Consider the following 25,072-nt stretch of genomic DNA (forward strand, 5'->3'; position numbering starts at 1 on the left):
AAAACTTTCCTTCTTAGGAATGATTTGTGCGGCAAGTCTCACATCCACATCTGTCTCATCCACCACATTACTGAATTTGCACCCTAAATATTCTGTTTTGGTCCTACTCAACCTGAACCCTTTGGACTCCAGCGTTTGTCTCCATAGCTCCAACCTCGCATTAACTCCGTCCCGCGTCTCATCAATCAGTACTATGTCATCCGCAAATAACATACACCATGGGACCTCCTCCTGAATAGACCGCGTCAACTCGTCCATCACCAAAGCAAATAGGAAAGGGCTTAGGACTGATCCCTGGTGCAGCCCCATCTCAACTGAGAAATGTTCTGAGTCTCCTCCAACTGTTCTAACCCGAGTCTTGGCTCCACCGTACATGTCCTTTATCGCCCTAATATACATCATCGGGACTCCTTTAGACTCCAAGCACCTCCAGAGAACATTCCTCGGTACTTTGTCATTAGCCTTTTCTAGGTCAATGAACACCATATGCAGGTCTCTCTTCCTTTCTCTATATTTTTCTACCAGTCTACGCATAAGATGAATGGCTTCGGTGGTCGAACGTCCCGGCATGAATCCGAACTGATTCTCATAGATGGACACCCCTCTTCTCACCCTCATCTCCACCACTCTCTCCCAAATCTTCATAGTATGGCTCAACAATTTGATACCCCTGTAGTTGTTACAATTTTGGATATCACCCTTGTTTTTATACAACGGAACCATTGTACTCCACCTCCATTCTTCAGGCATTTTTGCTGTCTTAAAGATAACGTTAAACAACCCGGTCAACCACTCTATGCCCGCCTTACCCATGCTCTTCCAAAATTCTACCGGAATCTCATCGGGTCCGGTCGCTCTTCCCCTACTCATCCTATTAATAGCCCGTACAACCTCCTCGAACCTAACGCACCTACAGTATCCAAAATACCGAAGTCTTTCAGAGTGTGCCAAATCACCCAACACAATGTCTGCTTCCCCTTTTTCATTTAAAAGTTTGTGAAAATAGCTTCGCCATCTTTGCTTGATGGTGGTCTCTTCCACCAGTATTTTGCCTTCCTCATCTTTGATACACTTCACTTGGTCCAAATCGCGCGCCTTCCTCTCTCTTGCTTTTGCAAGCCTATACAACTTCTTCTCCCCACCTTTGACCCCCAGCTCGACATACAAGCGTTCGAAAGCTGCCGTCTTCGCCTTCGTAACAGCTAACTTAGCTTCTGTCTTTGTCATCTTATAGACTTTCTTAAGCTTCCGCTTCTCTTCCTCGTCTACACACTCCGCCAATTTTATGTATGCAGCCTTCTTCGCTTCCACTTTACATTGGACTTCCCCATTCCACCACCAATCTCCTTTACGGCCTCCAAATTTACCCCTTGACACCCCTAACACCTTAGAAGCAACTTCCCTAATGCAACTAGCTGCTTTATTCCACATGTTGTCCGCATCCCCGCTACCACTCCAGGCCCCCATCCCCACCAGCTCCTCACCCATCTCCCGAGAATTGGCAGAAGTCAACCCACCCCATTTAATCCTCGGTCGGTCAGGTATCGTCTTCCTCCTCCTATCCCTCTTAATCTTCAGGTCCATCACCAAAAGCTTGTGTTGGGTAGTGAGGTTTTCACTTGGGATGACCTTGCAGTCTTTAAAGAGACCTCTATCACCCTTCCTGAGGAGTAAGTAATCTATCTGGGTCTTAGCTACTGGGCTACGAAAGGTAACCAAGTGGTTCTCCTTCTTCGGAAAGCATGAGTTCGCAATCACCAACTCAAAAGCCTTAGCAAAGTCTAGAAGCGACGTTCCACCTCCATTTCTCTCCCCAAAACCAAAGCCTCCATGAACATCCTCAAATCCACTAGAAGTTGCCCCGATGTGGCCATTAAAATCCCCACCAATGACAATCTTCTCGGTATTCGGTATACCTCTAACTACCTCATCCAACTCCTCATAAAAGCGCTTTTTGGCCTCCTCGTCCAAGCCCACTTGGGGGGCATAAGCACTAATAACACTCAAAGTACTTCCTCCAATGACTAGCTTGATCGTCATCAGCCTATCATTGATCCTCCTAACCTCCACTACTTGCTCCCTCAAATCCCCGTCTACTAAAATACCCACTCCATTTCTATCCCTTGACCCTCCTAAGTACCACAACTTAAACCCATCAACATCCCGAGCCTTGGCGCCTACCCATCTAGTCTCTTGGACACAAGCTATATTTATCTTTCTCCTCTTGAGAATTTTCACTAGCTCTATGGACTTCCCCGTCAACGAACCTATGTTCCAAGATCCTACCCTCACGTTAAGAGAACCCGTAACCCCCTTACCTCTCTTATCCCTCGACCTCGGCCTCAACCGAGGACATGACTCACTACCACCATCCGATACCAACTCCACTAGAACTAAACAACAATCACAGTAAGATCTACACAGACAAACCCTCAAGACTGCAGCAGTAGTACACAGTAAGGGCAATATAACAGCAGCTACACTAAATGGTCCAGTCCAGTGTAAAATCTAAAGGACACGATAACACCCACTATATTAAATACTGCAGCTCAGGTCAGAACAATAATAGAAAACTGAAATACTGTTCCGGGATAAAGGGTCTGCAAGAAAGGTCCCAGCAGCGACTATAATCAGAGCAAAAAGGAAGAGAAAAAGGGTAGATAGAACCTGGTCGGTGAAAATGGAGGGTTTCGGTGATCTTTGGATACTTTTCCGGCCAGATCTGGTTGATCTCCGGCGTCACACAGTAGCACTGTCGTCTCTGGTCGCCGGGGAAGATAGATGAGCTCGCCGGAGAAGCTGAAGACAAGAAAGTTCTTACCGTCGCCGGAGTTTGCTGTTCGCCGCTCGCTGGTCCGAGCAGCTGGAGCTGCTGTTCGTTGTAAATCATCCTCACAGGAGCTTAGGAAGAGGAGGAGAGAGAGAAAGAGGCTCGCCGGACGGAGCTGGTCCTCGCGTTGCTTCTGGCCGGCGCAGCCTTCGATTTCGGCTGATATTTCATATATGCTATCTTCACTTTCTAATTCATAATATATGTATTCTATCTGTGTATATTTTTCATCGTCTATTATTATTTCTGATATTTGTTTTTTCTTTGGATTTTTAGGTAATTTACAATCTCTAGCTATATGTCCTAATTTTCCACAATTATAACAAGTACATTCCATTAGTTTTCTTTTTGGTCTATATGGTCTTTTGGTTTTGTAATTTTTTACATAGTACCTTCTTCTTGGTTTTTTATATTTATATTTTGATCTGTATTTTTTATTATATTTCTTTTTATTTTTATAATACCTATTCGTACAACCAAATTGAGGTGATGTCTTATTTTTGCAACATATCAAGTTTTTTACTAATATTTTTTCCATTTTTATTTCTTCCTTATGTTTTTCACATAGTTCCATAAACCATCGTTGTAAGAATTTTATTCTAGCTCCTAAGGTATCTGTTAATTCTGTTTCATTCCAACTTTTTATTACTTTTGAATTAAAAGGTTCTGGTAATTTTGTAAAATATAATTTTCTTATTTCTTTACTTTCTTCTATGCTATATGTTCCTTTATAATAGTATTCTCTAAATGCACATGTATATTCATCTCTGTAACACATATTACATATTGCTAATTTTGTCATTAGATTTCGATTTATGATTTTTTCTTTATTTTGTTCTTCTACCTCTGTTGTCATACTACTAAATTCATTTCTTATAGCTATTTCGTATTAATATAGTATTTCCATAGATGTAGTAGCTATTCCTCCATCAAATTTTTTATTACTTCTTAAAGTTGTTAAGCTTTCACTTGTTAGATTTTGTAGCCATAATTTTACTGTTCCTATAAGTGTTCTTTCTATGTATCCTGGTGCCTCTGTTGTTACTATCTTGTTATCTATTAATTGTTTTGATATGTATCACATCCATAATTGGATTGTTTTATTTATATCTGCTACACAATCTAAATCTAAAAAATCACGTCGTTCAGTTATTGGTTTAGGTGTCCATTTTTTATTTAATCTTTTATCCCATGTAGTTTTTTCTTTATCATATTGTTCATAATTTTCATTATAATATTTTGGATTAAAATTTTTTGGGTTTTTTACTCCTGATGTGCTAGGTTTTTCGTCCATGTCTACGTCTTCTGTATTTACTTCTAAATTCTTTGTATTATCTATGTTTGCTAAAAGTTCCATATATATTTCGCTTGTTTCCGAATGTTGTTCTAGATCATTGTCGTTTATTTCATCAATTCTTATTTCGGGTAGATTATCTTGGTTATTTTCTTCTTTTTCTTGTAATTCATCTTGTAATTGCAATTTTTCTTTAAATTTAATTATCTCATTTGCTAATTTTGTTTTTTGTTCTTTTTCTNTTTGCTTGTTGTTTTATTTTTTCAATTTCCGTTCTTCTATCTATTTCTTCATTTTCTTTTGTTATTCTTACCATAGCAGTTAAACTATCTTCTAGTTTTACCGTTTCTTTTTCTAACATTAAACTTATATTGTCACCTATTTTCTTATATCTTCTTCCTAGATTAGAAAATATTATCTTTATTTTTAATCCGTCATAATTTTCATATGTTTTTTCATCTATTGCGTATTCTTCTTTATTCATTTATAAATTATGTTGTAGTTTATATTCTAAGTTATTTATTTGTATTTCTAGATATGGAATAGTCTTTCTTTGTGCTATTATAGATTTGTGACAAATTCCTGCGAATATATTATTGTTAAGTCTATTTTGCCTATGTTCTAATTCTTGTCTTTTTGTTATAATTATTTCATTAAGTTTTTGTCTATATTCGTTATTCTCGTTATTCATTGTATTTTTAAGTATTGAATATATTTATATTCTATTTTAGATATATTATCTATTAATTGATCAAATTTTTCGTTATCAGTTTTTGTGATATTAAGTTGTTTATTTCAAGAGTCTTTAATGAACGTTTTAACTTCATTTTAAGGCTCAAGTTTCCAGTCAAGCAAAGAGTATAGAGTTTCAAGTCAAGTAAAGAGTAAAGAGTCAAGAGTTTCAAGTTAAGTCAAGAGTTTAAAGTTGAGTTCATTTCTCAAAAGTTATTAGGGAACTATGTATTCCCAAAGAAGTTTCTAAATGTTTTTACATTTGAGTAAGAAAGGAACTATGATTCCAAAAGAGCCTTTGGGCTAGTTTTCAAGAAAAAGGAACATCGATTCCAAGTGAGCCTTGGGGCATAGTTTTGAGTAATTATCTCAAATAAAGAAAGATGTGTTTAAAACACTTATGAGCTAAAGTATTTTTGGGAGTAGTCTTGAGCACCGAATTGGGGACACGAGTTCATATTAACTCAACTCTCCATAAGAACCATGTAGCCAACATGGGATTTAACGGGTCATACTTTTTAGATAATCATGTAAGTTAAGCTAGTGGATCCACTTGGTAAAGTTAGCTTCCTATATCACGACAAGGTATAGGATGGTCCTTGGGCAACGTGAGGTAAAACGTTGTATCACCACTTAGTTTCATAGTGGTGGTTGTCGGTTAGATAAACTCCCACAGCAGTAAAAAGAGCTTGGTTCCTCGAGAAGTTCGGCTTAGTGTGGATGGGGGTATGGGACTTCATTCATGCATTGCACAAGTAGACTTCGAAAGGAAGCATAGTATTTTTATGATATTATAAATATGATTTTTACGTCATGTTTTAATAGTTTTACAAGCTTTATATATTGCATGTGTCTTATTGCTTTATATATTGAGTTCAGTTATTCATGAGTTGAACAGAGCCAAGGTAAGAGTTCCTTTATACTCATTTCAAGCTTAAGTTGTGGTTTAGCTTTCCAGCTCGCATACTCGTACATTCAATGTACTGATGCCAGTTGGCCTGCATCTTGTGATGATGCAGACGCAGGTACCCAGGATCAGCACCCGGCACGCCGTTGATCCAGTTGAGCATTCCAGAGTCAGTGGTGAGCCTCCTTGCATTCCGGAGGACTCTGTTATTTTGTGTTTCTAGTTTTGTTTTGTTAGGATGTTGCGGGGTCTGTCCCAACATCAATCTCAGTATTATAGAGGCTTCATAGACAGTCAACCAGTTAGTTTTGAGTCTCTCATCTATGTATATATGTAAATATTCTATTTTGAGACTCGAGTTGCCTTTTTTGGGCCAGATTTTATCAGTTAAGTTGTTTTATGTCCTTGCATTGCATGGAGTTATTCAGTTGAGTTAGGTTTCCGCTGAGTTAAGAAGTCAGGTCAAGGGTTCGCTTGGGGGCCAGCAATGGTCTTCGAGTGCCGGCCACGTCCAAGGTGTAGGCTCGGGACGTGACACAAATTTCTTGACTAATTAAAGCTCCAAACCAATAAGATTTTCATCTCTTAATCCCCCATTCTCTTCTCTCTCAAACCCTAAGAAAAAATCAAAGTAGAAGACTTTCATTCAAGATTCTTTCAAACTTTTTCATGATTCTACTTCAAGGTAAGTCCTACTCCAAGACTTACATTCTTTACAACTCAAATTTATTCATACAATTATGAATCATTAATGATAATCTTAATTCGTGGTCATAGAGGTTCAAGAAACTAATTAAAGAATCTCAACAAAGGTTTTCTTGATTGTTCTCCTTCAAGCTAGGGTTTCAAGGATTCTAATCAAGTTCTTCTTCAAGATTCTTCAAAAACTTTGTTCTTCCATGTATGTAAGTCTATCATAGTGTTGGAATAGTTCGTCCTTATGCTTTGCATCTACTTTCAAATCAGTAAAAGAGTAATACAGGGTTCTATCCTTAGTTTTGAGTATTCTTGAGATGAGTTGATTTTGAGTTCTTGAGTTCCTATTTATTTTTGAAATTATATTCCTAATTATTGAATTTTTATATGAGATTCTTAAGTTGAGTCGTTCATGTCAATATTTCAAAATGAACCCTATGAATTGTGTATTCTTGAAAGGAGTAGTATCGTTGAGTTCTGAGTTCTTGGGTTTCGAGTATTGAGTTTTCTGTATTGTTATTGAGATCCTTGAGTTGATTCGTTCATGTCTATATTTCAGCATGAACCGTATTTTGAGTTATAAATTTTGAGAATCTTTTAAAGCCAATATTTGTGTTTTAAATTGAGTTTTTGAGGAAGTAAAAGAGGAGTTTGAGAAAGAGTATAAGGGAAGTAACTATTTCCCAAATGTTTCATTTTTACATGAAGAAAGACAGTATTATTTTGAGAAAAGAGAAGCTTTGATTTCTAAACAAGTTTATGAGTTCAGAGATATTTCAAAGCAGTTACCTCTTTTAAGAGGATAGTTTGAGTAATTATCTCAAACTAGAGAAAGAGAATGTTTTATACATTTGAGCATGAGTGAATATATTATTGGGAGTAGTATTTAGCACCGATATGAGGATGAGTTCGAACAACTCAAAATCCTGATAAACCATGTATGCCAACATGGGTAAAGGATCATACTTTTTAGATGGATCCTTATTGCTTAGTGGATCCATTTAGTTTAGAGATTCTACACTCCGGCACAGTATAGGGCAGTTCTGGCAGCGTGCGCGAGATGTTGTATCATCACGTAGCTCATAGTGATGGTTGTCGATTAGAGAATCTCCCAACAGAGTTAAAATCTATTTTTATATATAACTTATTATGTTAAGTTCATAGATGAGAAAGTATTGTGTAAAACTTTAAATGATTTAACTCGTTTATTTCTTATCATTCAGCTTGAGTACATTATTATCTATTGCAGTCCTTTCTTTCAGTTATTTGTTATCTAGCTATATTACATACTCATATATTCAATATACTGGTGTAATTAGACCTGCATCTTTTAATGATGCAGATACAAGTTCTTAAGATCCTCAATGAGATTCAATTGACATCACTTCATCCGCTCGTCTGCTTTTGAGCGAGACCTCCTTGCTTCTAGAGGACTTTAGTTTTATGAGTTGTTAGTAGTAGTTTTCTTGAGGGGTTGTGAGTCTTGTCTCGACACTCGTCTTTATACAATAGAGGCTTCATAGATAGACAATTTTGGATAGTCTTTCAGTTTCAGAGGATTTTTTAAAAACTTATGTTTCCTACTTAGTATATTCAAAGAGTTTTGAGATTCAGTAAAAATATTGTTAAGAATTTCTTTCAGTTTGATGCTTGTGTATGCTTGAGTTAGTCTTCCGCTTGTAATAAGTTAGGATGAGGGTTCGCTTGAAGACCAACAATGGCTCTCGAGTGTCGGACACGTCCAGGGTGTAGGCTCGGATCGTGACAGATCGAAAGTGAATTTGATACTATTCTGAGACATGTAACACCACTCTCATAGTATATGAATATATAACACTGGTTGTCACATCAGCGCTACATGCACCATGTCATAGCACTCTATATCGCATTGTGTGTGGCGTAAAGCCCTCAATAGATAAGAAGTCGTACAAGCAGTAAGTAGAAGAGTGTGTGAGGGTGAATATCTGTTACCTAAGTTAAATCTTCAAGTCACAAAATTTATCTTGTATAGACACTTAATTATAAATCTAAGTCTATTATGATTTTAAACTTAAGTGTCAGTTAAGTCATTAAGTTGTTATACCTCATTTTAATCATGGTCAAATTAGATTACAATATACTGGTGATTTTTAAATGAGAAAATGGCCAAAAGCCCCCCACCAACCTATAGTCGGATTCTCAACTACACACCTATACTTCACGAGGATCCTATTACCCTCTTGAACTAATTTCAAATGGAATTAATGTCACCCTATATGCTAAGGTGGCAAAGAAAGTGTATTCACTTTCTCAAAGAGAGTGAGAAGACACTTTTTTTAATTAAAACTTTAACTTTGCAAGTAATTTCCCCTTTTCATAATACGTTTCTAATTTATTTATTTTTTAAATTATGTTATCTTTTACTTCTATTTATCTTTTCTTTTTAATTTCTTTTTTGTCTTCTTTCTTTTTCTCTTCAACAATTTTTTCAGAAAATGCCATAAACTTATTTCATTATTCAGCTATCACTAATCGTATCTTTTTCCTCTTTTTTTTGTCCAGAAGAAATTGGCTCACCTTCTTTTAATCATAAACTTCAATTTTCCATTCTCACACAGTACACTAAGTTTACTGTTTCCATGTCACTACTAAAAAATTGTCAAAAAATGACGGCCAAAATCGACGGACTGCGTCGCTTTTTTGGTCAAAATTGATGGAAAAGCGATGCAGTCACCTCCGTCGCTTTTTAGCTCGACGCTTTTTAAAAAGCGACGAACTACGTCGCTAGTCCGTCGTTTTTTGATTTTTTAATGTTTTAGAATTTTTTTTAACAAAAGTGACGGACTCCGTCACTTTATTTTAATTTTAATTTTTTTTATTTCTAAAAGGCGATGCAGTCTGTCGCTTTTCAGAAAATTTTATTTTTGAAAATACCAGAAAAGCGACGGACAAAAGGACCCTCTCCATCGTTTTTCTGGAAATTTTATTTTTGAAAATTCTAGAAAAGCGACGGACAAAAGGACCCTGTCCGTCGCTTTTTTGGAAATTTTAGTTTTGAAAAATCCTGAAAAGCGACGAACAAAACAACGATGTCTGTCGATTTTCTGGGATTTTAAAAAAAAAGCCTAGAAAAGCGACGGACAAAACCACGTTCTCCGTCGCTTTTCCTGCACTATTTTTGACAGTAGAAACTAGCAGTTTCTTCTGCCCACCTGCAAATGCAATTCAATTCAATTCTACACTATTCAACCCAATCAAACACACACAATTATAAACAATCTAAACAAAACATAAAACAATAAACTTAATAACATTTAAAAGTATCTAAATCACAAATTAAAGACTTATAAAGTCTTTCAAAATTCGTTTCAAAATTTCAAAAAGTTCATAAATGTCCAGAGATCTAAACTAGGGAGTGGGTTTTACATAATCATCCTCATCACTCTCGTCGACGGTGTCATCGAGAGCCGAAGTAGTAGGTCGACGAGCGAGGTTCATCACTTGGTCTTTGATTTGCTGAACGGTCTCACTCATGCTTTCTTGTTCAGCTACTCTTCTCCGCTCTGACTCTGCTAGTACCGCTGTAAGTTTAGCTATTAGAGCTGACATAGCAGCAATCTGAACACCGTTAAGTGCCTCGGCTTGACGTGACGATCTTATACCTTCTAAGCCTGACTGGAGTCGTCTTACATCGTTTGGAGAGCCTAGACCATAGACTATACCCTTGTGTGTCCCCTCTACCACTTTTTCTTTCCAAACTTGGGTGGAAAATTCAGGTGTCAATTGGACCGAACTATCTAGATTCTCAGCGACGTACTGATGAAAGTCATTCTGCATATTAAATATAAAAATTGACATCAATATATATACATATCATAAATATATTTACTATTAATATATATTTTTCATATTAAATAACTTACAAAAGTTCGTTCAGCCCTTTCCTCCACCCACACATCCGGATTCGACTCATTTTCTTTCTTCCTGACATGAGTCTTCTTGAAAACCTCCGGTTCAATGGGAGTGCGTCCCAATTCTTTTTCCTATAAATAAAAACTGAAATTTATAACGATATATATGAATCAACTAATTATTTATTTAAAAGTTTGAATTAGAACTTACCATCTCTCGTGCAATTGTTCCAACCATTTTTTCACCTCCGGTGTGCAACAAGCCACCTTTAAGACTGCCTCTAGCCTTTTTGGCTTGATCTGATATTGCCTTAAACTTGTTTGTGTTCCAATACTGACCCAATTCATCAAAAACATGAGGCAACATCCAACCAGGACGTTCACCACTATCCCGAACTTTCTTTAGCCAGCTAGGCAGTCTAGCGGATGCCTTCCTCTCAAATGTGGTCCCAATGACCAAATTGTACCTCGACTCCCAAGTACACATAGTCTGAAAAAAAATTGAATAACGTTGATTATATCGATAGTAAAAAAAATTAAAGTATACTAAACTTAACTAAAAAATATATACCTTAAAGTTATTAAACATCGCCTGGCGTATACTGTTTGGAATCTCGCTCCAAGAGTGATAAGCCTGTGTATAGAGTCTTCTTACACAATCTTTTAAAGCCCGGGCAACATCCTTTGCAGGATTCCACCTGCAAAACACATAATAAATATGTTAGTTCATGAATAATATATTAAAGTATAAGAAATAAATAAAAAAAATAACAAATAGAAAACAAAACAAACTTACGATGATCCATCCAGCTCAATCATGACTCTACCAAGTTTGTTCTTCTGGCTAGGAGCTAGAGCAGACATCGTATCATTTGGTGTAGCACTAGGTGTAGCTGTAGATGAGGGTGATACATCAGGATGCACAAAACGTTGAGTCAATGGAGGCATACCGGCCATAGCATTTGACTAGTCGCTACTAGAATTTCCAATCCTCATGGCAGATAACTAAGGAGATATACTTGTGGGAAATGGAGTACCTAACGATAAAGGTCGTGCTCGACGAATAGCTTGGAAAGGTAGGTCCTCGTAGCGTCGTGAAGGTAATGCCTGTGAAGTAGATGAAGCACCGACTGGTCGACGGTAATTATGATATCATTACTGAGGATCCACCGTACCAAACGGAACAGCATATAAATAAGTATCATGGCTGATGTGCTCTAGCGCAGAAGAAATAGATCCTGCAATATCCTTAACATCTATGGGTCTCCTAGACTTCTTTTTCTTAGTATGTTTAGTCTGGCTAACTCCAAGATGCTCGCGATGTCTATCACCATCACCGCCTGATGACATCTGTATGCAAATTTACACGTATAATATATATAAAAATCATAAATCAAATAAAATTAGAAAAATACACTTACATATATATACTAGCTAGCTTTCATTCTACACTATTCCTCCTCGCTTGTTTCAATTCCATCATTCTCCCATTCTTTCTCCTCAGTTGTTTCATTTTTATTATCTTCCCATTCTTCGTCATCAAATGATTCATTTTCCTCATTCTCGGATATTTCTTCCTCAACATTCAGTATCTCATCATTAAATACTTCTTCTAATATGTGTTGAAGATGTTGTAGTGTGGTTTCCAATTCAACATCAACTTGTTGTTGAAAAATTGCAACATCATTTTGATACACCACATCTAAGACATTATCAATTTCAATTCTTTCCACATGCTTACTTTTTATAGCAACCCACCAATTAGCTTTGTCTCTACATAATGGATATGGAGTGTAATACACTTGTTTAGCATTTTGTGCAATAATAAAAGGATCATAACTTCTATATTTCCTGGTGTGCTTAACTTCAATTATATTATGTTGATGGTCCACCTTTGTGCCTCTATGTGAAGGGTCAAACCACTCACACCGAAACAATACAATCTTCTTCTTAGGCCAACCTGAATACCTCACTTCAATAATCTCTTGAATGACACCATAATATTCAATAGTTTGACCATTACAATCAACATCACCTTGTATGTAGACACCGTTATTATTTGTTTTCTTGTTCCTAGAAACTTCTTCTGTTTGAAACTTAAAACCATTGACACAATACTAATTCATTGTCAGTACTTGAGATTCAGGTCCAAGTGTTACTTCTTTCACTAATTGCAAATGTTGGACACTTGAGTATTCATCATAAACCTACGTGATTGTTATTTCAAGTAATATAATTTAGTATAACATGAATATATTATTAAATACTTAGTGATTGCACACTTACATAGTTCCTCAGCCATTTGGAAAATTCTGTATAGATGGCTTCATTACCCCATGTGTTTACGAATAAGCTGATCATTTTACATTCAAGTAATTCGTTAGTTAATGATCACTTATTAGTATGTAATTTAATAACATATTTTTAACATTTACTTGACATATGGTTGAATCTCTGGATAATTAAGCAAAATATGTGTCACAACTGATTGCATTTTCATATCAGTAAAGCCTCGCTTTTCACGCTTTTTAGATCCTCGACCATTTTGATTAAAAATTGATATCGGTGAAAAGAAAGGATCAATATCGCCTTCATCATTGCGATTGGGCCTGTTTCTCCTACATGACACATCATCACCAAAGTAATAAGAATAAAAATCACCAGTTTCTCTCCCAATATGACCTTGAACAAATGATCCTTCGATCATTCCCCTTTGCTTAATTGTTTGCTTTGAACTGCAAATTTTTCTGCATGTATATATGTATATATATGTTAATATATAAAAGACTTGGAGAATATATATAACTTAGTGAACCTTTCAAATGGATACATCCATCTTGTTTGAACCGGACCTCCGAAGCGGGTCTCTTGTATAAGGTGAATTGGAAGATGCTCCATCAATCAAAGAAACCACATGGAAATATCTTCTCCTACTTAGTAGTAGTAACAAGAATATTTTCCTCCAACCTGTCTAAACTACTCTCCAACAACTTTCCAGAACACAAATCTTTAAAAAAAATGACTTATCTCTGTGATTGGTTTCCATAACCTTTCGGGTAGATGACTAAAAACAATAGGAATTAAAGTTTCCATGAACACATGACAATCATGACTTTTCATACCTATCAATTTTCCTTCATTCATATTTGCCCGCTTTCCTAAATTCGAAGCATAGCACTCCGGCATGCTCAAAATTTTAACCCACTCAATAATTTCACGTTTCTCATCCAATGTGAATGAAACGCTGGCTTTGGGCTTAACTATTTTACCATTCTGTAATTCCTGCAGCCATAACTCTTTTCTCCTACAATATTCCTTTATGTACATTGTAGCTTTTGGATTGTCTTTTGTCTTGCCCTTAACATCCATCACTATGTTAAACAAATTGTCAAAGTAATTTTTTTCAATGTGCATCACATCTAGATTATGTCGTAGCAGATTATCCTTCCAATACGGCAACTCCCAAAATATGCTTTGTTTGGTCTAATTATGTTTAACACCATATCCAAGAAGTCTAGAAGGTGAAGATTATGTAACTTTAGGTAATTGATAAACTCTTTCCCAAATTTGATGCCCTGTGAGTAATGGAGGTGGGGGGTCACTTTCAACCTTATTTTTTCTAAATGCATTTTTTATCTTTCTAAACTCATGGTCCATTGGCAAGAACTAGCGATGACAATTAAACCATGTATTTTTTCTGCAATGCTTTAAAGTGAATGCCTTACTATTTTCCATGCAATACGGACATGCTAGCTTTCCAGTTGTCATCTAACTAGACAACATCTTGTATGCAGGAAAATCATTAATAGTCCACATTAAAGAAGCACGCATAACGAAATTCTGCTTAGTTGATATATCATAAGTCAAAACACCTTCAAACCACAATTGTTTGAGCTCATCTATCAATGGTTGTAGATAGACATCAATCAAAGTTTTTGGATTACGGGGACCTTGAATAACACAACTTAGAAAGATGTAGGGACTGGTCATGCACATTTCAGGAGGAAGATTATACGGAGTAAGAAATACCGGCCAACATGAATAAGGCAAAGCATTATTAGAGAATGGTGAGAAGCCATCTGAACACAACCCCAATCTAACATTTCTTGGTTCACTAGCAAAATCAGGATATACATTATCAAAATGCTTCCATGTTTTACCATCAGATGGATGAGACAAGACACCCGGGGACCTTTTATATTCACGATGCCATCTCATATGTGGGGCAGACCTCATTGATGCATATAACCTTTTTAACCTAGGAATGAGAGATAGATAGATAATGCATCGCTTGAACTGGGACCATCTTTCCAGCCGGAGTCCTCTTATAACGAGCATGTCCACAAAACTTACAATTTCCTAATTCAATATCAGTCTTGTAAAACAACATACAACCATTAACACAACAATGAATTTTATCATACGTCAATCCTAACTTGGACACCAAACGCTTTGACTGATAGAAGTTCTTTGGTATGTTAAACTCCGAATTAACAAGTTCACCCAAAAGATCAGCCATTGAGTCCATAGCCTCATTAGGAACATTCCAATCAGATTTAATATTCATTAATCTAACTGTAACTGACAAGGCAGAATGTGGACTCCCTTCACATAGTGGACAACTAGACCCTTCTAATTGATCATAAAAGTGTCTTGCTTCTTCATTAGGAGTTTCATCGAAATATTGTTCCGGTTCCATCCCACCTTGAACCCCGAAAGCATCATTGATCATTTCATGAACCATATCATGTTCAACCCTAACCTGTTCAACCATAATTTGACCATGTGGTGCAACCATATTATATACATCCACAGAAATCGAATTATAAAACATACCATCCAATCCATCAGTTTCTCCATGATCAATCATACAAATCTAGGCTTAAATCCATTAAGGTACAAATGAACCATAAATGTATCTGGTTTAAAAAAATTTAAGCACTTACATACACTACAAGGACATCTACAACAACAACAACAACAACATACCCAGTGAAATCCCACAAGTGGGGTCTACAAGGACATCTAACCAAACCTGTAATGACCCTCCAGGTCATTTTTTTAAATTAAAGAATTCTTTCCCTCGTATAGAGCATTCCTGTAGCGACCCCAAGTCATTTATGACTTGCTGGCACTGACTGTTCGGTCGACTGGTCGTTCGTTTGGGTTTTAGGCCCGTTTCCCTGTTTTGGAGATTTTTATAACTTGAAAAGTTGACTTTGGTCAACCTTCTTGGAAGACGTGCTCAGATGAAAATTCTGGCAGCTAGGTTAGCTTCGGAAGATCGATTTTGGTCTAGAACGACCCTTTTGTTCACTTTCCGAGGCTTTAGATGGCAATTGTGGAATCTGGTTCAAAACGATACTGGGTGTGGGACCCACTTTTCATCGAAGCGAGCTCCAAATGGAAATTCCGCCTTCACCGTTGAGTCCGAAATATCGTTTTCAATCAGATTCCATATAAGGTTTGTATTTTTTTCGACTTTGAACGAGTCCGAAACATCGAAATTTAAGTTTGAAGGGTTGTAGAATTTTGACGCGGCGGTGACGTGGAAGAGCCACGTGACGACACGTGGCAGAGGAGTGAAATCTGGAAATTTCCAGAATTTAAAAACGAAATTCGTCCAATTTTTTTGTTCAACTTCAACTCAAGATTGCTCCTTCATTTTGAATCCAAATTAAGTGATTCAAAAGGCAAACTTCAAGAGAATTTCGAGGGGAATCTAGCGGTGATCTCGGAAACGCGAGGGGAGGCTTCGTTTGAGGTAAGAAATCAATTTTAGCCACTGCCAGGGTGATTTTCCGGATTGAATTGTTGTTGAATTTTGAATTGTGAGATCTTGATCATCTTAGGTCCGTTTTGAGTCATTCTTGTGGCTAACTTGTAGAGTTTTTCGCAAGGATCGTCGTGGTATAATCTGTTTGGGTTGAAAGGGTCTCGTTTTTCCGAAAATTGGTGATCAAGGGGCTGCCCTTTTTAATTATTGTGGCTGATTTGCGGTGTTGTAGGCATCTGTTTGTGCTAAAATTTTGGGGTATTAGTTTAGTAAGGTATTTGGGACGTTTCCACGGATTCGATTTTGAGATTCTAATTGTGGGCCCCACAATCCCGTTTTATACCCGATTTTGGGTCCGTCTCCGAAAAATATAATTTTAGTGTCAATATATTCGTAATGACGAGGTGATTAACCTTTTGTTAGTGGGGAAGCATTTGGAGACCGTTCGGAGAGGAAAAGATCCGGTACCGTGAGTTGGAGCACGCGTGATCGGCTTTCAGGTAGGCTATGGTTTTCTCTCGTGAGATTGAGCATGTTTAGGCAATTGTTTATTGATTTGCTTGAGTATGGAGGGGTTCGGGTGTCGAGCATGCTAAATTTCTATAATTCCTGCCTTAGACCTTATTTCGGGAAAGTGTTGGATTATGACAGCATGTCTCTTGATATTATTGAATATCCATATCTGGTGGTGTATATGATAATATTGATTTGAAGTATGTTTGGCCTTAGTCTAGGCTTAGACTAGTGTTGCCATAGACTTGCGAGATTTCGGATGTCGTTGGGCAGTAGAACTTTTTCCGACGTCGTTTCGGACGGTTAGCTCCTTGTAGACTGATATAGCAGACTTGAGTCTGATAGTCGGTAACTCAGCTTATGACCTTGTATCCATAATGCCCTGCTTTTATATCGGCTACAAATACCCGGTTAAAGTCCGTGGTCTAGCTTACTCATTATTGGATACTTCCTCGGCGATTTGGGGTATATGAGGGTCGGACTAAAAGGATTATTTATGGTAATCGGTTTGGTGATATTTCCCGCGACGGATGGTTGGATATTGATTCTTAGCTACAGTACCCGGTTAGAGTCCGTGGTCCAGCTTACTTATTCCAGGTTTAGCTACAGTACCCGGTTCGAGTCCGTGGTCCAGCTTACCTGTGATCTGGTTTCAGCTACAGTACCCGGTTAGAGTCCGTGGTCCAGCTCACTTATGTCCAGGCTTAGCTACAGTACCCGGTTCGAGTCCGTGGTCCAGCTTACCTGTGATCTGGTTTCAGCTACAGTACCCGGTTAGAGTCCGTGGTCCAGCTCATTTATGTCCAGGCTTAGCTACAGTACCCGGTTCGAGTCCGTGGTCCAGCTTACCTGTGATCTGGTTTCAGCTACAGTACCCGGTTAGAGTCCGTGGTCCAGCTCATTTATGTCCAGGCTTAGCTACAGTACCCGGTTCGAGTCCGTGGTCCAGCTTACCTGTGATCTGGTTTCAGCTACAGTACCCGGTTAGAGTCCGTGGTCCAGCTCATTTATGTCCAGGCTTAGCTACAGTACCCGGTTCGAGTCCGTGGTCCAGCTTACCTGTGATCTGGTTTCAGCTACAGTACCCGGTTAGAGTCCGTGGTCCAGCTCATTTATGTCCAGGCTTAGCTACAGTACCCGGTTCGAGTCCGTGGTCCAGCTTACCTGTGATCTGGTTTCAGCTACAGTACCCGGTTAGAGTCCGTGGTCCAGCTCATTTATGTCCAGGCTTAGCTACAGTACCCGGTTCGAGTCCGTGGTCCAGCTTACCTGTGATCTGGTTTCAGCTACAGTACCCGGTTAGAGTCCGTGGTCCAGCTCATTTATGTCCAGGCTTAGCTACAGTACCCGGTTCGAGTCCGTGGTCCAGCTTACCTGTGATCTGGTTTCAGCTACAGTACCCGGTTAGAGTCCGTGGTCCAGCTCATTTATGTCCAGGCTTAGCTACAGTACCCGGTTCGAGTCCGTGGTCCAGCTTACCTGTGATCTGGTTTCAGCTACAGTACCCGGTTAGAGTCCGTGGTCCAGCTCATTTATGTCCAGGCTTAGCTACAGTACCCGGTTCGAGTCCGTGGTCCAGCTTACCTGTGATCTGGTTTCAGCTACAGTACCCGGTTAGAGTCCGTGGTCCAGCTCATTTATGTCCAGGCTTAGCTACAGTACCCGGTTCGAGTCCGTGGTCCAGCTTACCTGTGATCTGGTTTCAGCTACAGTACCCGGTTAGAGTCCGTGGTCCAGCTCATTTATGTCCAGGCTTAGCTACAGTACCCGGTTCGAGTCCGTGGTCCAGCTTACCTGTGATCTGGTTTCAGCTACAGTACCCGGTTAGAGTCCGTGGTCCAGCTCATTTATGTCCAGGCTTAGCTACAGTACCCGGTTCGAGTCCGTGGTCCAGCTTACCTGTGATCTGGTTTCAGCTACAGTACCCGGTTAGAGTCCGTGGTCCAGCTCATTTATGTCCAGGCTTAGCTACAGTACCCGGTTCGAGTCCGTGGTCCAGCTTACCTGTGATCTGGTTTCAGCTACAGTACCCGGTTAGAGTCCGTGGTCCAGCTCATTTATGTCCAGGCTTAGCTACAGTACCCGGTTCGAGTCCGTGGTCCAGCTTACCTGTGATCTGGTTTCAGCTACAGTACCCGGTTAGAGTCCGTGGTCCAGCTCATTTATGTCCAGGCTTAGCTACAGTACCCGGTTCGAGTCCGTGGTCCAGCTTACCTGTGATCTGGTTTCAGCTACAGTACCCGGTTAGAGTCCGTGGTCCAGCTCATTTATGTCCAGGCTTAGCTACAGTACCCGGTTCGAGTCCGTGGTCCAGCTTACCTGTGATCTGGTTTCAGCTACAGTACCCGGTTAGAGTCCGTGGTCCAGCTCATTTATGTCCAGGCTTAGCTACAGTACCCGGTTCGAGTCCGTGGTCCAGCTTACCTGTGATCTGGTTTCAGCTACAGTACCCGGTTAGAGTCCGTGGTCCAGCTCATTTATGTCCAGGCTTAGCTACAGTACCCGGTTCGAGTCCGTGGTCCAGCTTACCTGTGATCTGGTTTCAGCTACAGTACCCGGTTAGAGTCCGTGGTCCAGCTCATTTATGTCCAGGCTTAGCTACAGTACCCGGTTCGAGTCCGTGGTCCAGCTTACCTGTGATCTGGTTTCAGCTACAGTACCCGGTTAGAGTCCGTGGTCCAGCTCATTTATGTCCAGGCTTAGCTACAGTACCCGGTTCGAGTCCGTGGTCCAGCTTACCTGTGATCTGATTTTGGCTACAGCACCCGGTTCGAGTCCGTGGTCCAGCCCACCCGTGCCCGACCTTTGGCTACAGCACCCGGTTCGAGTCCGTGGTCCAGCCCATATAGGTTGACTCATTAGCTATAGTACCCGGTTCGAGTCCGTGGTCCAGCTTGCACGTGGTGTATTCCCAATTCCTCACTAAAGCTTCAGTTTAGTCTTGATTACTCTCATCTGCAGGTTGAGGTTTTGGAGGTTGGAGAGATTCCGGTTAAAGTCCGGGACGTAATGAGATCTTGGAATATGATTGGGAATGGTTCAGTTACAAGTCCGGAAATTGGTAATATTGTGATAGACCTTCTAGCTCCATTATTTTACTTCAACTGTCAGTCCATCTGCCGGGCTTATGGGGGTCCGTGCAGGTGGTTTCTTTTATTGTGCACGAGCGTACCCGTCGGGTTTATGGGAGCCCGGCGGAGTTAGTTAGATTGCTTGTCTTTGTTGCCTGTACGCTCGTGTACATACCCCCCATTTACTACTCTTTGCACTTGATGTGACCCTTTATTTGCATTTCAGTTTACTTTTGCTTATCTTGCTCAGTCGGCCGATGATGCCTACTGGGTACCTGTTGTTTTGGTACTCATACTACGCTCTGCATCTATTTTGTGATGCAGGTCCGAGCACTAGTAGCCAGCGTTGATCTAGCTTGGAGTAGACTTATCCGGAGACGGGGGTGAGCACACGGCATTTTGTACTATTTCAGTCTCCATCTATATATATAGACTTGTCTTTTTCCTTTCGAGACAGTCCAGTCTCTGTTGTCCGGTTTTAGGACTTGTACTCATTTTGTAGTAGCTCTGTACTAGTGACTTCCAGGTTCTGGGAGGGATCTTTAATTGTATATATGTTTTTGGTTTGTGTCCGCCTGTTTATATTGTTATTTGCCTACTCTTGTTTAATTTCTACCCTTAGACCCATTACTTGTTGTTCCGGGTTACGGGTTGGCTTACCTGCTAGCGGGTTATAGTAGGTGCCATCATGACTTGTTAAATCGGGTCGTGACAAAACCATTATTCTTGAAAATGTTAAGTGTCATTGTATGTTCAATAAAATTTCTAACACCGTCAATAAACTTAAGTTTCAAACCAACACCAATTTCATAATACATATTATACATCCACAAACGATGATTCATCTACAAAAATATAGATATTCAATTGTATTATAAATAAAATTTAATAATAATTTTACTACATTAATTCATAGTTAATATATATTTATAATAATTACTTAAAATCCCAAATTCAAACTAGTAGTAGTCCTAAAACTAGTTTAGTATTGACTTAACCACATTATTTATTTTAACTTATTTAAACAATTTAACAACTTTAACTAGTTCAGTTTTGACTTAATACAACAACTAAATCCACCAACTAAATCACACTATTTAATTTAACTTATTTAAACAACTTAACAGCTTTATAACTTTAACTAGTTTAGTATTGACTTAATTCCAACAACTAAATCCACCAACTAAATCACATTATTTATTTTAACTTATTTAAACAACATAACAGCTTTAACTAGTTTAGTTTTGACTTAATACAACAACTAAATCCACCAACTAAATCACATTATTTATTTTAACTTATTTAAACAACTTAACAACTTTCTAACTTTAACTAGTTTAGTTTTGACTTAATTCCAACAACTAAATCCATTAACAAAACCACATTATTTAATTTAACTTATTTAAACAACTTAACAACTTTATAACTTTAGCTAGTTTAGTGTTGACTTAATTCCAACAACTAAATCCACCTACTAAATCACATTATTTATTTTAACTTATTTAAACAACATAACAACTTTAACTAGTTTAGTTTTGACTTAATACAACAACTAAATCCACCAACTAAACCACATTATTTATTTTAACTTATTTAAACAACTTAACAACTTTTTAACTTTACCAACTTAACAACTTTTTAACTTTAACAACTTAACAACTTTTTAAAGCTAAGTGTCAACACTAGATGGACACAAATCGATCTTGCAAGAAAATCAATTTTGTCATCAATAGGATCAACTAGTGTTGGTACTTATGCTTAACAAACACTTGATAGACACAAAAAAATTATCACAAAATTAAGGCTAAGTATCAATACTACATCGATGGACACAAACACATTATTGAAAACAATTGTACTTGAACTTTAGAAATTTAGAAGCACCAACCTTATCTCCTACTTCGATGAAAGAACCAATATAGTCTTGTATCAACTTTTTTAGATGTTGAGCTTCCTTAGTTGCCTAGCACGAAAAGTTCTAAATTAGTTAAATATAAACTTCAAATCCAACAATATTAGTTATATATATATATATATTCAAGTTTTAATAAGTTCAAGTTTTCAATTCAAGTTCATATATATCTAATTTCTAAACTTAATTAGTTATATATTCAAGCTAATTAGTTCCAAGTTCAAGTTCTAATTTCAAGTTCAAGTCTAAGTTCAACTTCAAATTCTAAGTTCAAGTTCTAAGTTCAAGATCAAGTTCTAATTTCAAGTTCAAGTTCTAAGTTCAATTTCAAATTCTAATTTCAAGTTCAAGTTCAAATTCTAAGTTCAAGTTCTAATTTCAAGTTCAAGTCTAAATTTAACTTCAAATTATGCTTTGTTTGGTCTAATTAAGTTCAATTAGTTCAAGATCTACAAAGTTAAAGCTTAATTAATTAATTAATCAATACTAATTAATTAAGTTCAAATTAAGTCCAAGTTCTAGTTAATTAGCTGATCAAAATTAAGTTTATATTAATTCCTAATTAAGCTTTCAAGTTATTATAAATTAATAAGTTTAATATTGTTCTAATTAATTTATATTAAGTTCAAATTAATTAAGGTCAATAAGATTTTCAAGTACTACAAAATTCTAATTAAGTTCAAATAAAATCCAAATTCTAATAAGAATAAAAATTAAGTTCTAATAAATTAAAGTCAACAACATTTCAAGTTCATATTCCTAATTAAGTTCAATTTATAGTAAATACAAGTTATAATTTCAAATTCAAACTAGTCTTAAAATCACAAATTCAATTAGTTATATATAACCTTCAAGTTCTAAATTCAAGTTAATTCATATCTAATTTCTAAACTTAATTATATATAAACTTATAATCCATGAATTGGTTATATTCAAGTTCAAGTTCATATGAAAGTTCTAAAATTAGTTAAATATAAACTTCAAATCCAAGAATATTAGTTATATATATATATATATATATATCCAAGTTTTCAATTCAAAGTTCATATCTAATTTCTAAACTTAATTAATTATATATTCAAGCTAATTAGTTCCAAGTTCAAGTTCTAATTTCAAGTTCAAGTCTAAGTTCAACTTCATATTCTAAGTTCACATTCTAAGTTCAAGTTCAAATTCTAAGTTCAAGTTCTAATTTCAAGTTCAAGTCTAAGTTCAACTTCAAAATATGCTTTGTTTGGTCTAATTAAGTTCAATTAGTTCAAGAAATACAAAGTTAAAGCTTAATTAATTAAGTTCAAGCTCTAGTTAATTAGTTGATCAAAATTAAGTTTTATATTAATTCCTAATTAATCTTTCAAGTTATTATAAATTAATTAAGTTTAATATAGTTCTAAATAGTTTATATTAAGTTCAAATTAATTAAGGTCAATAAGATTTTTCAAATACTACAAAATTCTAATTAAGTTCAAATAAAATCCAAGTTCTAATAAGAATAAAAATTAATTTCTAATAAATTAAAGTCAATAACATTTCAAGTTCATATTCCTAATTAAGTTCAATTTATAGTAAATTCAAGTTATAATTAATTATAAGTTCTAATTAAGTTGTAATTCAAATCCCTCAAATTCCAAATTCAAACTACCTAGCTAGTGTCCCAAATTCAAACTATTAATTAGTCCTAAAATATCAAATATAATTCAAACTATTAGTCCTAAATTCCAAATTCAAACTAGTCTTAAAATCACAAATTGAAAGTACTCCTAGAATTTAAAAATCAAACTATAGTGCTAAAATCCCAAATTCAAACTATTAGTAGTCCTAAAATCTCAATAATAATTCAAACTAGTCCTAAATTCAAAATTCAAACTAGTCTTAAAATCACAAATTCAAACTAGTCCTAGAATCCCAAAATCTAACTAGTGCTAAAATCCTAAATTCAAACTAGCTAGCTATTCCTAATCCCAAATTCAAATTATTAGTCCTAAAATCTCAATAATAATTCAAACTAACTCAAATAATACCCAAATTCAAACAACTCCTTAAATACCCTAATTCAAACTAATCTTACAATTCCAAAATCAAACTAATTAACTCAAGAAATACCGAAATTCAAACTAACCCTAACATTAAAATTTTCAATTCACAATCAACAAACACAAACTAACAATCAAATAATCCCTAATTCAAACTAACAAACAAAAACCCTAAATCATTCACTTACTAACTAATAATCAATCAAACTAACAATCAATAAAAACCTAATTCAATACACTAATTAACAAATTCAATACTCAAATTGAAAGAAATTAAAAATAATATTATGAAACCCTAACCTTGAATTAAAGGAGAAGGGCAGTGGGTCAGGGTCGGGGTTGGCGGTGGGAAGCGGCGACGGGTAGCGTCGGCGTCACCGTCGAGAGAGAGGAAGAGAGAAGAAAGAGAAGAGAGATGGAGAAATGGGGAAAATCGAGTCTGCTAGTGCAACTATTTTAAAGAAAGCGATGGACAGCGTCTCTATGTCCGTCGCTTTTTTTAAAAAATGTTTGACCAACATTTTGACCAAAAAGCGACGGACTAAGAGACATTGTCCGTCACTTTCTTAAAATATTTGACCAGATATTTTGACCAAGAAGTGACGGATATAAAGATGTTGTCCGTCGCTTATTTAAAAAATAATTAAACAATTAAAATTAATAAAAAGCGACGGACGGTGTGAATTTTTTTAAATTAATAAATAATTATTTTTAATAAAAAGCGACGGGCTGCGTCGCTATCTATATAAAATAATTAATTATTTATTATTATATATATATATATATATTTGGCGCAAAAATCCACGAAAAAAGTGACGGACTAAGCGATGCCGTCTGTCGCTTTTAAAAAAAATTAAAAATTTATTTTAATTAAAAAGCGACGGACAGTATGGCTAATGGCGTCGCTTTTTGGAGCGACGCCGTCCGTCGCTTTTAGTTCCGTCGTTTTTTAGCAGTTTTTTTAGTAGCGTGTCACTATTTTCACCTCCCTCTTTTTCAGATCTATCATAGTACATGTTTTTATTGAATTTTGAGTAATAGTAAATTAAGAAATATTTAAAAGTGAGACGGATAGATTAATTTCTAAAACACTAAAATACACTTTTCGTAGATAGTGACCATAACAACGAGATTAAAAATAGCAAAAATAATATTTTATACTTCAAATCACGAATTCACTTTGAATTTTCCATCATATCCAACTCCAATATGCCATCCTTATCGTTCTTATAGTTTCCATTGACCTCAACAGTATTGTCGATAACTAAATTCATGAACTGATCAAACCCACGAAGAGTCCCCACAACTTGGTGGTTGGCATTCAACTTGATTTGAAGCTGCTTGTCCATATACTTTTTGAGATATGGAGGCTGACCTGATTTGCTCATCGTTTCTTTCTCTTTTTGTCTTTTGAGAGA

General features: G+C 36.7%; 1 protein-coding gene and 1 long non-coding RNA gene across 2 annotated transcripts in view; one reads left to right on the forward strand and one right to left on the reverse strand.

Moving 5' to 3' along the window:
- Positions 1 to 25,072, reverse strand: part of LOC125867885 (acetyl-CoA acetyltransferase, cytosolic 1) — a 934,067-nt gene that overhangs the window by 809,877 nt on the left and 99,118 nt on the right. The window lies entirely within an intron of this gene.
- LOC125867899 (uncharacterized) lies at positions 15,982 to 20,303 on the forward strand. Its single transcript, XR_007446681.1, has 3 exons — positions 15,982 to 16,113; positions 16,549 to 16,625; positions 20,034 to 20,303. It is a non-coding gene; the product is annotated as an uncharacterized LOC125867899 (long non-coding RNA).

This window comes from Solanum stenotomum, chromosome 6, assembly GCF_019186545.1.
Source record: "Solanum stenotomum isolate F172 chromosome 6, ASM1918654v1, whole genome shotgun sequence".
NCBI classification, from domain to species: domain Eukaryota; kingdom Viridiplantae; phylum Streptophyta; class Magnoliopsida; order Solanales; family Solanaceae; genus Solanum; species Solanum stenotomum.